General features: G+C 37.2%; 1 protein-coding gene across 1 annotated transcript in view; it reads left to right on the plus strand.

Annotated features, from left to right (window-relative positions):
• LOC119595086 overlaps nt 1–1,494 on the plus strand; it is a gene marked incomplete in the record, with an annotated part of 55,371 nt that extends 53,877 nt beyond the window's left edge. Inside the window, 1 exon segment of the mRNA XM_037944230.1 lies at nt 1–1,494.
• Between the last annotated feature and the right edge of the window lie 3,506 nt (nt 1,495–5,000).

Consider the following 5,000-nt stretch of genomic DNA (forward strand, 5'->3'; position numbering starts at 1 on the left):
ATTAGAAGAGCAAAGAACTTTAAATAGTTTGTTAATGCTTATGTGGATTTCCAGATAATGCAAGATGTTTAATTTTTGCACTACTTTTTCTAATTTTCATGAGATGAAAATATGAGTGTGCATAATTGAAATGGTGCTTTGATACTGAAGGACTTTGACTTTTACTGTAATCATTATTTTTTCTGCATTCCAGTCTTTGTGAATTCTTGTGGTGTATAGTATTATTCCATGTAGATGGCCAGTCACTGAGTACAGTAATTCATATCAGCTGGACTCAAATTATTATTATGAGAGATTTGACAAGTAGAAAGCTTGGAATGCCAGAAATATAGATTAATTGTTTAAATGGTTAGTTTATTTATTAAATGGTTCATTATGCAGTATAGTGACTTGGAAGTTTGATATTTTTATTCATATACACAATGAGCATTGCAGAAATCAAGAATGTTTCTTGATATTCTGTATACAAAAGTTTGTTTTAATGTTTGGAATAATTGTAACAGCCTGGGTTTACATGGTACACTGTTCAGGAAATATTACATTACTGGAAGAAGGAACATATTAAAGTTGATTTTTCACTGACTTTAAGAACAAATGGGACTATAGAGGAGGCAGAGGGAATCTTCGAAATGGAGACTTTATTTCTTCAGAAGTATCTGGTCTTCCTTCAGTGACTAGCCTTGTATATGTGTGTGTTCAACTCTCTCATCTCCCTGATACATGTTACTCCTGTTACACATGAATATGATATTTTATTGACGTTGTTGCTCCTGTGCATTAAGATAAAGGATAAATATATTGATAGATATATATATAGATATATGACTTTGCTTATGGTAGGGTAAATTTAGGCTTGAGCTAACATCTTGTCATCACTAGATATATTAGGAAATTACTTATTAGATTTTTTTTTTTTTCATTATACATTGTGGTCTCATCTGAATCTATTAATGCGTATTTCTAGAATGTTTTGTTTTTTATTGTTAGTTTTATCCTTCTTACTCTTTTTTCTTAACTGTGTAGGATCTTTCATTTATATTGTGGAAATGTTGCTCATGTTATACAATCATCCACACTTATTAGAACTTTTTGCTGCACAAAAAAGATACATAAGCATCAGTATTTTTATTAAGGTTAGGACACGCATCAAGCATGATCTGGAATGAAGTGTACCAGTGCTAGTCTCTTTATGTTTATGATATTAACTGTATGTTTCATGTGTGCTATTTCATTTATACTGGTCACACTGATATCAGATGGTGTCACTCTTAGGTAGCGTGATCTGTGAAGTCAAGATTCCTTTCCTTTGTAACAATAGCATTTATAGATAACTTCCAATTTAGCATTTTTCTTGTTAAGCCAATCTTGTCATAGGATTTCCACTTCCTGTGTTTTCCACTGCAGTGTTGAAAGATTGTCAGATACGAGCATATGGTGAAGTGTGCCAACGGACACCAAAGAAGAACTAATCAAATAAAGATGATGAAAGTCTTATTTATGTGTTTTTTTATATTCTCAAACCCTCCCATATCTTAGGACATAAAAGACTGAAAGACAGGAATGTGTATGTGAAGTAAATACTAATTAACCTTTTAACCCAGAGACACTGGGAAAATGCAAGATTCACTGTAGTATTGTTTTGCAAAATATTTCTACACATAGATGTTTCCACTAGTATCAGCTGCCAAGAAGTCACTTAGTTGACCTTGTGACCTCACCTGATTTTACCTTTCCTTATGTTTGGGAAACTACCCACTGTAATTATATTTTAGTTTCATTTTTTTTCTCTTTTATACATAGAGAGGTTGCCTAGGATATAGTCATTGGGACTATATTGGGAATATGTGACTTCTTATCTAAGATTCTCCATTTCTTGAGTTTTCACAAAAAAGTCTTTATCTTTGTTATTATTACTACTGTCCATATTATCTTTACGGATGTTGGTTTTGTTATTATTATTAATATTCAAGCTCATATTATTATTTATTATTATTAGTAGTAGTAGTAGTAGTACTAGTGATAGTAGCACTGGAACTAGTAGTATAACTTTATCTGAGATAATAATACTAATAAAAGTTTTTCTTTATGAAAATTCAATGAAAAGGGTGTTAGGGTAAAAATAAAACAAAACAATGGTAGACAGTTTGTGCATGTACAATAGGCATCAGTTTTCATAAGTTAAAGTATTTTATTTCCTTCTAGTCCATTTACATGCTTGATTTCTTAAAAAAAAGGACAAAATGCACATGTAACTTCATGTTAAATTATTCAAGTTAGAGTTCCTTGTATGAAGAAGGAGTAGGGCTGAGTTGGAGAAAGAGAAAGGCTTTATCCAGAAAAGTAAAAAAAGAAAAAAAAATATTAAGAGATACACTTTAATTATCATACCCAAAGTAGAAAAGTTTACACACACACACACACACACACACACACACACACACGCACACACCACACACACACACACACACACCACACCACACACACACACACACACCACACACACACACACACACACACACACACACACACACACACACACACACACACACACACACACACACACACACACACACACACACAACAAAATAATAATCACATAACTACACAATACATAAAAATAACTAATATATATAATGATAACATATATAAATATAATATATATATATATATATATTATAATATATATATATATATATATATATATATATATATATATATATATATATATATACACCCTTGGGCAAGGAACTTCCCCTCGATTGCCTACATAGCCACTGGGTGGCCAAGCCAGCCCAAGTCAGTGCTGATAAATAGAGAGAATGATTACCTAAAAGGTAACACCAGCACTCTCCGTGGAAAGGAACTGGGGACCCTACCACGTACTCACTCCAATATCATCCTAACATGAAAAATTAAGTATCATGCTGTGACCACGGCGGCTCAGACATGAACCTACCGTTGAAAAAAAATATATATATATAATATATATATATATATATATATATATATATATATATATATATATATATATATATATATATATATATATATATATATATAGGCACAACGGCAATCTGAGTTTGAGGGTTCGAGTCACCGGCCGGTGCGTTGTTCCCTTGGGCAAGGAACCTCACCTCGATTGCCTACCTAGCCACTGGATGGGCAAGCCAGCCCAAGTCAGTACAGATAAAGAGAGTGATTACCTAAAAGGTAACAACGGACTCTCCGTGGAAAGGAACTGGGGACCCTACCACGTACTCACTCCAAGATCATCACAACATGAAAACTACAATTAAGTATCATGTTTGAAATGTGGTGTTACAGACTAGTACTACCTATTAACGGGACAGAGAAGAAAACGAATGATGAAATGCTGAGAAAAATAAATTGTAAAGACCGGCTGTTGGACATCTTGAACAAAAGGAAATTAAAGTTTATTGGTCATGTGATGAGAAGTAAAAGTATTGAGAAAAACTTGCTGACAGGAAAATCATGGAAGCCCATGATCGTCAAGGCCGCGGTGGCCGAATGGTTAGATCGTCGGACTCAAGACTGTCACGACGGCATTCTGAGTTCGAGGGTTAAAGTCACCGGTCAGCGCGTTGTTCCCTTGGGCAAGGAACTTCACCTCGATTGCCTACCTAGCCACTGGGTGGCCAAGCCAGCCCAAAGTCAGTGCTGGTCCCAAGCCCGGATAAAATAGAGAGAATGATTACCCAAAAAAAAGGTAACACCGGCACTCTCCGTGGAAAGGAACTGGGGACCCTACCACGTACTCACTCCAAGAGCATCACAACATGAAAACTACAATTAAGTATCATGCTGTGACCACGGCGGCTCAAACATGAACCTACCGTAAAAAAAAAAAAAAAAAAAAAAAAAAAAAAAAAAAAAAAAAAAAAAAAAAAAAAATATATATATATATATATATATATATATATATATATATATATACTTATATATATTAATTTCTTTAAATATTATCTCCATGTTAAATTATTTATATTCATTATCATATCCATCATTTTCACTGTATATTATGGATAACTGGCAATTAGAACAAGGTGGCTCTCAAATATTCTTTCTTTTTTAGCAGTTCCATCTAATAATACTTCTACCGTTTGTTCAGTTGCACCGAACTTCCGCCAGAAGTAGAGATTCTGCAAAGCCAGAATAGCCATCTCCACCGATCTACGCCTTATTTATCCACTGTCTGCGGTCAGCTGCTTCGTCCTGACTGATCGGATGGCTGAGTAGGCGATTCACTCGGCCAAGTAGTTACATTTTCCGATCAGAGAACTCGAGTCATCATCAGGCCTGGATACTAGTAACCGGTTCACCATTCGCGACGGCCTCCACTCCTTTGGCTCCGCCAGTCCATCGGCGGAAGGTAGAAAAGGCGCCCCAGAACAAAACTGTCATCCGCCTGTACAGCCCGACAGAAGAGTTCTTATGGCTTTCCGGTTCCTCTTGCTACAGAGTAGCCCTTCTTTGGAAAAGCTTCTAGTATACAGTCCGCAACTTGCTGATCCCCCATGTACCTCGACCTGCCTGTTCAACATGTTCGTCAGTCTGAGAAACCTCCGGCTAACCAGCCTGAGAAACCTCTGGCTCAGCAGCCTGAGAAACCTCCGGTTCACCAGCCTGAGAAACCTCCGGTTCACCAGCCTGAGAAACCTCCGGTTCACCAGCCTGAGAAACCTCCGGTTCACCAGCCTGAGAAACCTCCGGTTCACCAGCCTGAGAAACCTCCGGTTCGCCAGCCTGAGAAACCTCCAGTTCACCAGCCTGAAAAACCTCCGGTTCACCAGTACGGCGACACTTCCTCCAGAAGTACGTACCCAGCACAGCAGCAGGCACGACGGCGACGACGAAGACAAGACCGAAAGTGATCCACCACGCAAGTGAAGCCTTCCGCTCCTCGAGAGTCTTGAGCGCTACGCCCATTTTGCTTTCGCAGAGCTTCTCGTGCTACACCCGCCGATAATCTGACCACACCG

The sequence above is a fragment of the Penaeus monodon genome, chromosome 35 (assembly GCF_015228065.2).
Source record: "Penaeus monodon isolate SGIC_2016 chromosome 35, NSTDA_Pmon_1, whole genome shotgun sequence".
NCBI classification, from domain to species: Eukaryota; Metazoa; Arthropoda; class Malacostraca; order Decapoda; family Penaeidae; genus Penaeus; species Penaeus monodon.